General features: G+C 36.4%; 1 protein-coding gene across 1 annotated transcript in view; it reads right to left on the minus strand.

The window, feature by feature from the left end:
- LOC128260553 (Ca(2+)/calmodulin-responsive adenylate cyclase) overlaps nt 1–12,974 on the minus strand; it is a 47,326-nt gene extending 34,352 nt beyond the window's left edge. The window contains 2 exon segments of the mRNA XM_052993660.1: nt 11,799–11,909; nt 12,641–12,974. The gene's annotated coding sequence lies outside the window, so the exon portion shown is untranslated.
- Nucleotides 12,975–13,305: the final 331 nt, after the last annotated feature.

Genomic DNA, 13,305 nt, shown 5'->3' on the forward strand with positions numbered 1-13,305 from the left:
GCATAAATAATAATCATTATAAGTCAAGGTTAGATGCTTAAACAATTGATTGAGTTTAGCATATCTCATTGTTTTTAAAGAATCATACATTTAAGTTGAGCCATGTAAGTCCTAAACGATTATAAAAGGATATTTTTATGAATAACAAAAAAATGCCACAAGACTTAATGATACTTATTTTTCGATTTCATGTTTATTTAAGACACTCTAAAAAATACATCACTTGACACTTGAGTACAAAAAAATTACAAAAATAATTAATAAATAATAAGCCTAAAATATTAAACAAACAAGTAACTTTGAATAAATTTAGGATTCTTTTTCCACAACTAAAATTATGTATGAAATGATGTAGGATTAAGATTTTGTGAAGCATTTGTTGTGATCATACGTTTTTTAACTTGCCGCGTTAGGCTAATCACTCTCAATAGATCGATTTTGTTTAATCACAACAAACCCGATAAAAATGTAAGAAAGGGCGGTTCTACTATTATTTTGATCGCAGCTGTATATTTAACAGCACACTTCAGAAAAACGTTTCCCATGCCTTCATGCCTGCTTATCTATCTTCTCGTCTTATCAACCCGCCTCGTAGTGCGTAGCGAAAGTTTCCTGACCCTCCGCAAAGAAGCACGTAAGAACGCTAAAAAGTGTTTCGACCTTGCAATTCCTAGCCACAGATCGTTGAACTTATGCTTTATAATATGTGTGCAATTAACAATAAATTTGGACTATCATTGCATGGCCTCAATTTGAAAAAAGAAACTTTGCTTGCACAACCCATCTTAAGAGTCAGTCCATCTTATTTTCCCAGCATTATATTGGACATACATATTGTAAAGTGAAGTAGAATAGGGAAAGATTAAAATAAAAAATGTTTAAGTATTCTTTAAAAGTTAATATTAAGAAAAGTAGATGAAATGATTATGACACAAATTATTTGATTAACTCTTTTTACAAAACCAACTATGATAAGCTAAGAATATAATTGCTGGAATACAATTATCAGTCTAATTTAAATTCGTGAGCTTGCCTCGTATGCAAGCACAGAATCACTTTGATTACTACTTATTACTTATTCACACAGCAGTCAAATATGCCCTTTGTCCTATTAATAAAATAGGTATATCTTGTGTTATATACCCAGAACATTGAATGTGCAATCGCTCCGGCCACTTGAAATTTGTTTTTTATCAGCGCAACTCAAAAGCTGATTAACCACAACCCACTCTCTTTTTCCCTTTTTCGTCCACAGGCGATTTGAAGTCAAGTCCGCTGCACTGATTTTTGTTTGTCTATTTGCAATGTCATTTAGGAATCTATTTTTATATATTTTTTCCGTATTGTGGATAATTAGGGGGTTCCAGCATGTTTTCAAAGACCGCCTGGGTTACCTGGGGTATTGCTTTCCTTACTGTACAGGTCTCCTTTAAATGTGCCCCCTCTCGATTTGGCATGAAGGGAATTATAATGGCCACCGCAGTTCCTGTATGTAATAGGGTCAAATGCCAGTGCCGGAGTTCACTGACACAGGACACAGACATATTCACACGGAATAGATACATTTCTACATGAGTAATTTGCTTGTGAATTGAATCTAGCTGTATGAATTATTAAATACCCACGTTTTGCCGATTCACTTGATCGAATTACCATGGTTTTTTAATTTTCATTACTTCTAAGTGGCGAAACCTCATCAAATGCTGTCAACCGCGTGTCCGATTTTACTTATTAGAATAGAATAGAATTTAACTGCCTGCAAAATATCATCTTTGTTCGGGTATTTTGCGAAACAACACTTGCACTTTTGGCCGATACACCAGGCTGGGTTCGGAATTGATTTGGCCATTATGTACTACATCGGTTGCGCCTGTTTCGCTTTCATCTTTTTTGGTCGCCAACATGTGTGAAACATCTGACAGCGTATTTTGCTTTGTCACGCGAATATTGAGCAACGCAAAACAATGAGCTATGAAAATACTCGAATGGATCTACGAGTGTGTTTTGCGAGCATACCGAAAATCGCACTAAAAATAGAGCCCCCAGGCAGCCAAGCCTTTTGGTTTTTTGGAGAACTTTCTTGCTCGCCGAGTTTGAATCACTACCAACTTGTTGTGGGACGTGCTTGAGCACTTAGCGGAATGGGTATCGAAATTCAAGTGGCATTTTTAATTAACCAATTTGTATGTGTGTCAAAATGAAAGTGTTATTGTCTCTAGATGAGGTTTTAAATTTTATTTATTTTTTATCTTTGTTATACTGCAATAAATTGTCAAATGCTCACCGTTCTATCACCGGTTCTCAATCAATTGGTTGCCATAGGCGGATTGGAAAAATCGTAAAACGTCGTCTAAATGTGGGCAGTAAATCATATATCATATATGTCCGGCATCATCGCCATTTATTTCCCCGCCCCCTAATTACATAACGTTCGAGGTGGAAAGTGTTTTGGTTTCATCTAAACTTTGTACCCTAAACTATATATATATATATATGAATTTTGTGGAATACTAATCGGGGGATTGATAGCCCGGACTGGCAAACCTCTTCGTTCGATTACTCACTTTTGAATAAGGCTAAAGCTAAATTAATTAACTTTTCTGACCAAATTGAGTTTCCTAAGCTGACGCAAAACAAACCAATAATGTTGGGCCAAAGTTTCGAGCAAACGGACCGACAGGACAAGAATACGATGACAGGTTCGAGTGGTGCCTGCTGGAATCGATGAAACAGTGGCCACTGAATAGCCCATCTTAAGACATTTCAAGTGGCTCAGTTGGCAGGCGCCAACTTCATAATGCAAATTGCGTGATAATTGCGTGGCCAGCAGGCAGCTTCAATTGGCGAACCGATAAAATGAAATGGAGTTGGGATGGAAACAGTTTACTCTGAGCTAGTTAAGGCCGGGTACTTACCACCTTAACACCATGTTACAAAAAATATATTTGGCACTTGAGATCGCTGAACCGTAAAACCATACTGAGTATATTTTTTTTAAAAACTTTTCTAAAGATTGAATTTCAATAGAAAAAGAGGGCCAAACAATTTTCCAAATATTTATCAAATCAGCTAGAAAAATCAATTAGATTTAAGATTTCTAAATATTTTTTATAGTTTGACTGTTATTTAACTAGTTATAAACGTTAATTTTTTTTGGAATATTTTTAATTCCAAAATTATCTTTCAAACTCAATTCCAGATTCGGATTTTAAAGTAAGTAAGTAATAATAATAGAATAAGATGTTATATTTGCAAATTTGCATTTAAAAATCTTTTGGTAGACTGCTTATTCAGAATTCAGATTGTAATAACCATATTCAGTGCTTTTCTGTTTAAATGGTTCAAATTTTTATAAATAGTTTTCGTAAAACAAATGATTAAAGCAATGCTTACGACCTTTTTTTGGTAATGGGATCCAATTTAATATTTGCAATGTAATATTTTTCTTTTTGTATAGAAAATTATCTGCGTTGGTTATTATGAATTCAGATTTGTAGAACTTATAATCAGGCTTTGCTGCTAAGTTGGTTCTTGTTCAAAAAGGGATTCTTTGAAAGTGCTTGCTAAAGTGGCCAAGTTTGCGAACTAGTGTAATTTGAGTGCGTTCAATAGGCGTATACGTGGTGGCCATTTACCCCTCCTTCTCCCATGTCAAAGGCCTGTCAATCTACTCTCTCTCTAACGTTGACTCGCTCATGCATGATTGATGGCATTGATTGATCGGCGGTGAGTTGGCCACGGGGCGGGGACTTAAGATACGAGCAATCATCTAGCCGACTGATCATTGTCATGTCGATCAAATTAGCAATTAGATAAACAATCGAAACAATGAATAAACACAGGCCATCCAACGTTGCCCGATCAAGTTATGACTTTGTTATGAAATTAAATTGCAAAGTGCCTAAATTAAAATGTTTAAGAAGAGCAAGAGACAAAAACAAGTAGCATAACGAACTACTAATGCCCTTACAGATTTTTTTAATTTAAGAGAAGTAATTCTTTTTAAATTTGATTAAGAATGATTAATAAATCCCTTAAAAGAGCTTAGATTTTTTTCTGAACGTATTCTCCTTTTGAAGCTAAAAAACCATTTTAATGTTTCACATCTTATATTATGTTTTAGGTTTCATCTCTTAATGTAATCTTATATTTATATTTGGTTTGGGATAATTAAGAACGCGTTATCCTTACCCCTCTTCGAGTAACGAGTATTGTTAAGATTTCAGGTTGTAAACGATGAATCAGCTGCTGATAGAGACATCTGATGCATCGTTTAAAACCAGCTTAAGATGTTATACCTGTTTCTTGGCCTCGTGGAAGGGCATCCCCAGTACGATTTGATTTTCACTTGTCAGTTTGTAAAGTGTTTTTCACTTCGCAGCTCGTTTCGGGTCCCAAAGCACACACATCAGGCTCGAACGTTACAAATTTGCTGCGCGTGCGCAAGTGTCTTGGCTCTCTGATCGACTAAGTTTACTCAGTTTGCACAGTTCTGCTCCAGTGCTTAAAATCAAAACTTAATCAATGCGCGCGCTTTTGGTGTAAGTGGCTTTGGGGGCTCAAAGGCTGGTCGATCTATCTCACTTTTGATTTCGACGCCAAGCTCGGCGGTGCAACTGCCGCCGAGCTATTTGCACAGTTGCAGTTGAAGTTGCAGCCGTCCGTCCGGCGGCACGTTTTTTTGTCAGGGTTGCCAGCGTGAGTTCATTTTAATTGCCAGCACATTCCGTTGTCCACACACAGATACTCACTCATTCGGGCCAATAGCCAATAGACAGCCACCACTATCTAAGGAGTTTTGTAATGAGCGGGGATTGAATTGCTGGCCAGCATTTATGCCTGATTGGCTTACCCCCCGACACAGGCAGGAACTTCAAAAAAACTGCTGCCATAATGGTTTCAAATACCTGGTCAGAAGTTCATCAAACTCCGTCTGATTGCAACAGGAAACATTTATAGCCTGTTTGAATCCAATTTCGTGATAAGAAAAACGATTTTACTTTAGGAATGAAGCCATTATTAACTTAGAAAACTGAAAAGCTGAGACGTAAATTTTATTCATACATTAAGTTTCTTTCCTAAGATAAATAAGTTACTTTTAAAAACATAAAATGAAAGACGTAAGTGAAAGTGTTATTATTGATTATTAGCTGGCCTAGTTCCAAAACCTTCTGATCGGGGTAGGTTCCATTAAATAAACAGATTTGCTCCATAAAAAAACATCAAAGTTATAATTGTAAATTAAAATTTAAATATTTTTTTAATATTTCTCAGCTGTTAGCCCATTATGTTCGTATAATATTAAGCTCAAAGGCAGCCAAGACCAATTAGGGTCCATTATTTAAATAGACTCCTTGGATAAAGAGTATTCAATTGGTTGAGCTTCTCAAATAGCCTGAGCAATTTAGGCTTTGAATTATCTCTGTTGTTTATAATTGATTTGCAGTTCAGCCCTCTTTATTTCGGCTTGGTTAATTTCTGCTCATGAGAATGGGTTTTTCTCTGTATTTTTATTTGTTTTTTTTTTTTTAGCTGACTCTGTCACATTTGGCGGCGAACAAATTAATTTCTGCGCCTACATGCACTAATTGACTCGCATATGGGCGTTTGTCTGATCTGCGGCGGCGTTTAGTAATCCCCAAGAAAGACCATAGGCGGGGGCAGCAAAATTTGATGGGAAGAGTACCACTTTTTATACTCTGGCAGAGGGTATTTATGTATATGATCATAAGTTTGTAATTATGTTTGTTCTTGCTAGTTACTTTATTTTATCTTTAAGGCTATATATACTCAAGTTCTCATTTTTAGAAATATGTGTATGTAAAATCGATTCTTATTTCCATAAGAAAAAATATATTTTGCTCGCAGATATACCAACATTTAGTAAGCACCACCACAAAAGCATTAAAAAAAGGTGCGTAATTTTTAATGTTAATTTATTCTGCCAAATCTGGAGCATAAAAAAACAGAAATGCAGAGGTTTTTCTGAAAACTCAAAATTGAAGTGAAAACCCGAGCACCCCCAAGTATTCGTTGTAACAAACCAAGTCTTTTCTATAGTGGTAATTGAGGTCGAATCGATTATCATTTCGGATAATGCTTTCTTTCAGTACAGGCAATGTACCTACAACCCATATACTTGATATCAATGGCAACTCATCATTCGCTCGCTGCCCACACTGGGCGAACAAAGACGCTGGCAAGACGCCGCTTGACCTACAAATGGCTAAATAGATATGGCTAAATAGAAAAAGCCGACACCCTTACACCTGATTGAATGCCACATGAGGCACATTGCAAACTTGGGCAACATGGGCAACATGGGCGACATGGGCGACATGGGCAACATGGGACATGGGGAACCGAAGCAGATCAAGTGCACACGTGAGAACATTCACACATGGACACTGGCACGCAGCTATGCAAATGGTTAATTAGAAATCAATTGAAACGTATATGTGCTCGTAATTGGCCAACGCCTGCAATTTGCCGACTGCAGCGGAGAGCCGCCAACTGCGACCCAAATACGCCACCAATTGGATGTGGCATGCAAACTGCAACGCAAACCAGTTTGGCCCCAGCCACTGCCCCTACCACCAAACGACTCTATCCCCAACCTCACACAGTCCAACTTCAACTAGAACTTCCCAAAGTTGAAGTTTCTCTCACTCAAAATCCAATTTCAAACACATTTGTCTTTCTAAAACGAACTTTTGTAGCTCCAAAGTACTTTTCAAATACAAAACATAGAAATTTTTCAAAAGCAAAATATACCTAATTATATTTGGCAATGATATAGAAAAAGACTCAAATTCAAAGTGTTCCTATAATAATTGTATTTACTTTTTATATAAAACTTTAGATTTATATAAAATTATTCATACATAGCAGGGAATCTTATTTGTTTCGTTATTTTTTGATGAGTTAGATTGATTAGTACATAAATTCGACATTTTGTTTCTCTAAGTTTCTATCTTTAGTAAGATTTGGTTAGAGATTAAATAAATCTATTTTTCAGCCAAAAACTTGCATATAGAAAAATCTAGCAAGTCAGTTTAAAAACATCAGGGGCATTAAAATTTATATTCGCCGATACAAAAGTCACAAAAGCTGCTCGTTCGCAAGTTAAATATTCGGTACCCGTGTATAATAAGGTTGTTAAAAGTAATGCCATAATAATATTATTTAACAAAAAATATTGCTTAAGTGCTTCAGTGCCACGACTTTGGAAAACTAGGCACTTTATTACCTACTTCTGATTTTTAAGGTGCAAATCTACAAATATATTCGTATTTACTATTTGATGTTTTAAAAGGAACAATATACAATTGTAACTTCTAAGAGCACTGAGTACATATATAAAGACTTGGTTTCGCAAAGATTTTCAAGTATTTTTGTATAAATGTTTTATTAACACACATTCTCTTTATATTTTTTGGTGAAACGAAAAAAAAAAACCCTGCCAAACTGTACAAATACATAAAATTGAAGTTGTTGTGTACGTTAACGAATAAAGAAGCCTTAAAATCTGTTAAAGATCAGCTTTGTATTGAAAAGCTTCTGAATATTTTCCTACTAAGCCATCAAGTGTTGCAATATTGTGATCGAAAATATACCTTTACCTGTTATTCTTAGTAAACTTGTTTGCTGAAGTGATTCTTTTGTAATTCTTCGTTCGGTTTCAATGACACGACTGCCCCATCAGGCCGCCCACTTGCACTTTTCAGTCGATGCTCAAAGACTGTTGTGTTGTCAAGCAATTTAGCTCACTTCGCAGAAGGTTAGAGGCAACTGACTCTTTCGGCAGCTCTTTGCCTTATCGCCCGCCGTCAGTACGTTTTGTGCGGGTCTGAGTCGGAGGTTGCACTCGCCCCAATGCACAATTTGCATGCATGTCACGTTCCCGGCAACGATGACGGCTTCGTCACCTGGCCCAACGCACAGCCCGACAAGAATTTGTACATTTCAGGCAGGAATAATACAAAAAACAATTCATACGCACGGTGCAGCGAAATACAAATACCCTTTTTAATGTAAAATTGGTGTAACGAAAACAATTTACCCGTCAGTATAAATATCCTTACTTTCTTTTTTTCTTCATCACCATTTCATAAAAATAATACTTTTCACTTAAAACAGCAATACAAAATGCCAATATTTATAAAAATTTACAGTACTTTTTTCAATTATATAATATGGTAACAAAAACTTGTTGTGTAATGTTCTAAAGTTGACTGGGAATATATGTGCAAATTTAAAATTTTACAATACCATTTATTATATTGAAATATTTCCTATTTTTATTTTAGCTAGCTACTAATTTATCTTTGCAGTCAACATTTTATTCGTTGTTGCTTAATTAAGTATTCTATTACTGCCAATCGTGAGGAAAATATTTAAACCGCTGAAAACAAAAATTGGAAACAAAAATGTGGGAAGTCAATTAAAAATATTTGGCCATGTTTTTGTCTGTTTGCTAAGTTAATTGATTTCACGTCTGGCGCCATGATTTACGATTTATAAGAATGCCGTATTCGAAAATAAAATTGAAAAATTTTCGATATCTAATATTGGAAATGACAAAGGCCTAAATGCATAATGGTTTCTCTACGAAGCTGCTGCTGACGAAGCTGTGAGGACTAAGGGTTTAAAAGATTGGTAAGCATAATAGTAGATATTAGATTTTGCAATAAAAAACTGACGATCATTAATATCATACGTAAAATGCAGTTCATTTGGATTCACAGTGGAAAAGCTGCAATCAAGTTTTGTTTCAATGTTAATTAAAGAAAGAAAATGTAACTATGAAATACTATACTATGTTTAAAAAAACATAGGTAATTTCCAAAAAGAAAATTCGGTTTGGTATATTGTTTGAATATTTATTTAGATTTAGAAATGTTTCTATAATAAACTAAATTTGTATGTGGACTCTTAGAAAATATTCTTAAAATTTTTACGCAATATTGTTTAATAAATACAAAAAACTTCTAAAGTACTTACAATCGATTTTGAGACTCTTTTGTCTTTGACTTCCTTTTTTTTCAGTGCGTGTACTGCATGTAATGCTGTATAGTTGTTGTCGGCTGTGCTGTGAACAACGCGGCTTTGTATAAATTGGCAGTGCGTTTACCGAAGCAACAATAAGAGCTGCTACATCTGCGAGACTGTGGTCACAGTTCATTGAACCGTTAGAACACACTTTGCCTTGCCGCAGAGATGATGAAGAAGATGCAGCCGATGGATATGGATATGGATATGGATGTGGATGGAACAGCCAATGTGCTTGTGCATGATGCACAGAAAAAATAGTGCACGTTCTTGATACGACATTGCCCATTTCGAAATATCCATTGATAATCAATATGCACCAGAACAATATTATTTGTAAGCAGTAACGCCATTATATATCTGTCACTACTGTATATCTCTAAGAGTATCCATTAGAATTAAATAAATATAGCTGGCGAGGAACGCTAACGAGCATCTATCAATAATTTTAAGATGTGTCAAAAATGGCTGACTTATGAGGAATGTTGACACTTATATATTGTTCTAAGCAAGAAAAGCCGCCAGCTTTGACTAACCGAAACTAATATACCCTTGCACTTGACACTTTAATTTTCATTAATTAATTAATTTTTCATTAATTTTCATTGTTTGTAAAAATATATTAGATATGATGCAATATACATTGATCTATATAGATTATTCTGGTTACATATAATCGAATGCATCTTTTTAACGATCTTGCCAGATGAGTTTTTTGACTACATAATTCTTGTTAAATCAGGAAGGGCATAAAACCTTCGCATTGCCGAAATTATTTACCCCTCTCTCGTTTATTTATTATTATTTATTTATTTTGTTTGTTATTGAGCTTATTTTTTTGTGTGTGTGCCCATGCTTGTATAGCTTGCTGGAGATGCCAGCGATGCTGTGGTGCTGTGTGGCTCTGATGGTTCAGACAGACACTCCAGAGCGTGTCAACAGTGGCACCACCGAGCCACAAAAGCGATGCTCTTCAGTGGTTGCAGGGGTGAGGATGATCTGCCGGCGTTGCGAATTGCGAATTGCGAATGGTGCTTGGGGTGACCAACTACAATGTTCGGCATAAGCCTAGGTCGCCTTAAAATATTACGAATTTGCAGTGGAAAAGATATGGAAAGATTACTTTATATCAAAAATAGAATGATGATATTGCAAGCATCAAAATATCATCAAAACTTTTAAACATTTTATAAATAAAAAGCGAATAATTAATGACATTTGCTTTTTCGTTCTACTGGGTTCTTTATCTAAATTTTCATTTTTTCCGCAAAATCGGACACCAAGGACAAGTGAAATTGGATTTGTATTTTGCGTTGGTGGCGCGTGTAATAACAGAGATAATCCCTGGGTGAAGAAAGGTCATCAGACGCACATTTTAGCCCCTCAACCTCTGCGAAGACAACAACAACCCACTTGACCCATATCCTTGAACCCTAAGACGCGCTTTCGGCGACCTTATTGTGCAAACCATAAATAAAATATTTATGATATTGTGCACAGCGAAAGCAACTGGAGGAAGGAGCACAGCCCCAGAAAGTGCATGTGAAGAGGCTGGCTGCAAAGCGTGCATTGTTCGTGAGAATATTGTTTTAGCGACACCGAAGGCCATGAAGGCCAATGCACCAAGTGTTATTACCAATCCACGATGTGCCATAGACAACGCAGGCACATCAAAGCGCAAAAATACTGGAAAAGCGGCAAAAAGGGAACCTTCCCCAGGGAGATCATCGCCATGGAACCATAAAGACCATTTATAAATAGCAAAATCAAACGAACCCCATGATTTTACGGAGGCTTGTCGCATGTCTCACTGCCATGTGGAGGCCGAGACCAAAAATACAAATAAATGAAAAGAAAAGTCTGCGGGTAGAACAGAAAAACATGTGTCAGCTGCACCACACACTAGCTTTCCTTAACTATTGCCAATGATGTCCGGTGTGGCAGAACGGCTCAAAGGCACTAATAAATATTAGGTATACTACTTATTGAGTGTAAGTAGTTTGTAAAAAAAATTAATTTTGTTAATTCAATAGCCCCATTGATAATTTAAACAGTTTATATTGCCCAAGATAATGAATAAAAATAAAATGTTGTAATCTGACTTTAATCGTTAGTTGTCCCCTTAATGATCTAATCTCAATAAGTGCTTAAATACAAAGTCTAATGAGTCTGATTGCTAGCTTCCAACGCAGTAAAAGATAGTCGCTATTGATCTGTCGATCTTTACCTAAAATAATGTTGGATTTGGGTATAACCAATAAAAAGTCAAACAAAATTAAAGTTATTTGTTCTTTTTTTACGAAAACCACTAAGCTTATACGATCAAACGAAATTAAAAAAATACTTTTTGTCTAACAATTATTTTTTGTTCTTTTTTTATGTTTGGTAATAACCGATGTTTTGGCAATAATGTCATGTGAAATAAATATTTTCATTTATGGAAAGATTAATCACCCAACTAAAATAGTAATTTTAAGCAAGCTTATATTTCTCTAAATAATATAAATGTAACCTTTCTGGGATCTAAATTTAGTTCTTACTATGATTTCTGCCATTTTGTTTTTTAGATTAGTTCATTTTTTATATTCCAACTTAAAATATTGGTGTCGCAGTATCAAAATAGTAGGTTAAGAAACTTTTTTTTATGAGTTAAAATATGAAACGCATCTTAAAGATTTCGTATCGAAGTTTCTTATTTTTTGCCCAGTGTATACAAGTAAAAGGAAAATTCCGCATGGGAAACTTACCCAAAAAGCAACAAAGATTGCGTTGCAAGTTGACTTTTTCGGTTCCTTGTTCTGTATCTGTATCTGCAGCTGTTGTTGTTGTCTTGTTGCAGGTTCAAGATGCATAGATGTCTGAAGAAGAAAAAAGAGCGAGAGAGGGAGAGAGGTTGAGAGGAAAGCGAAAGAGAGAGCAAGATGGCCCTAATTGAATGTTTGGCTTTTAATTAAACAAAAAAGTGTGTGGGTGGAGGGCGTGACAACCACGACCGCTTGACTTTCTATCGTTCTCATCTCTTCTTTCTTCTTGCCCCCCCCCCCCCTCCCTCTACATCTCTTCCAATTTTTGTGGTTATCTAATCCGAGGGTTTGACCCTTGAAGCAGGTGACATTTTCGACTTGAGGAAGTACTTCCGTTCCTCTTTTTGTTGTTGTTGTATTTGGCGTTGCTTCTGCTGTGCTGCTGCTTCTGCCAATACCGTTATTGATTTTTTGCGGCAGCTTGTTGTTGCTCCTGCCCTTAAGTCCAAAAAAAGGCGTGTGGCAAGGAAAGAGGAAGAGGGAAGAAGAGGGGAAAAGCCAAAAGCAAAGCACCGCCTAAGCGCATCACACAGACAGGGAAGAGAAGAGAGGAATGGAGAAGGAGTCAAGAAAAGAGAGGCCAAAGCAAAACGAGTTAAGACGCAAAGACAATGCAGATAAAGTCAGCCAACAACAAACACGGCCAAGAACAACAACAGCGACAACAACAACAACAGCAGTCGCCGCGGCACTCTCGTCTTCTTCTTATTCAGTCGCTGCCTCTTCTTCTTCTTCTTTTGCTGCTACCAAGTGCATTTATTTTTGGAGAAAACTCGGATCTTTACTTTTTAGACCAGCTGCGAATTAAGTTTTCCTTTTAATTGCGATTGCTGTTTCACCTCTTAAATGCGCGCGCGCATTTTCCCCGACAAAAGAAAACAAACGGCCGGGACACACAATTAAAAGTTTGCTTTAAGAAAAAAAAAAAACAACAAACTGGGTGGCACACCGAAAAAAATATTACAAGCGTCGCGTTATTTAACGGCTTTGCCTTCCGACGGTTTCTTCCGCTTGTTTGAATTGTTTGGTTCGGTTTGCTCGGTTTGTTTGGTTTGTTTGGTTGGTCCGACCAAAGTTGCAGCCCAAAGCGTCGACACGAAGCGACACGAGACGACACGAACGAAAGCGCTGGTGGTGGGCAATCGCCGATACTTTCATCGATGTCTTAAAATAATCGATCATTTCGACGTCATCGATGTTTTCCCACTGTTATTAATTCTGTTATTGTAGTGGAGTAAGTCTCTACTACCTGCAGAGGGTGACTCGACTACCTGCCGTTTCATCTCTACATGAGGTGTGACCGTTTACGGGCTTCAGTCGTGAAGAAAATACTAAAAGAGGAGTTAGGCCTGAAAAATACCGTTCGACTGTGGTGGATTACTGTGCGCGCAATATTTTGAATGCATTTGAAAAACTGATAAGAAGCTAAGTAAATATGTCCGATTTCTCA

This window comes from Drosophila gunungcola (assembly GCF_025200985.1).
Source record: "Drosophila gunungcola strain Sukarami chromosome X unlocalized genomic scaffold, Dgunungcola_SK_2 000032F, whole genome shotgun sequence".
NCBI classification, from domain to species: Eukaryota; Metazoa; Arthropoda; class Insecta; order Diptera; family Drosophilidae; genus Drosophila; species Drosophila gunungcola.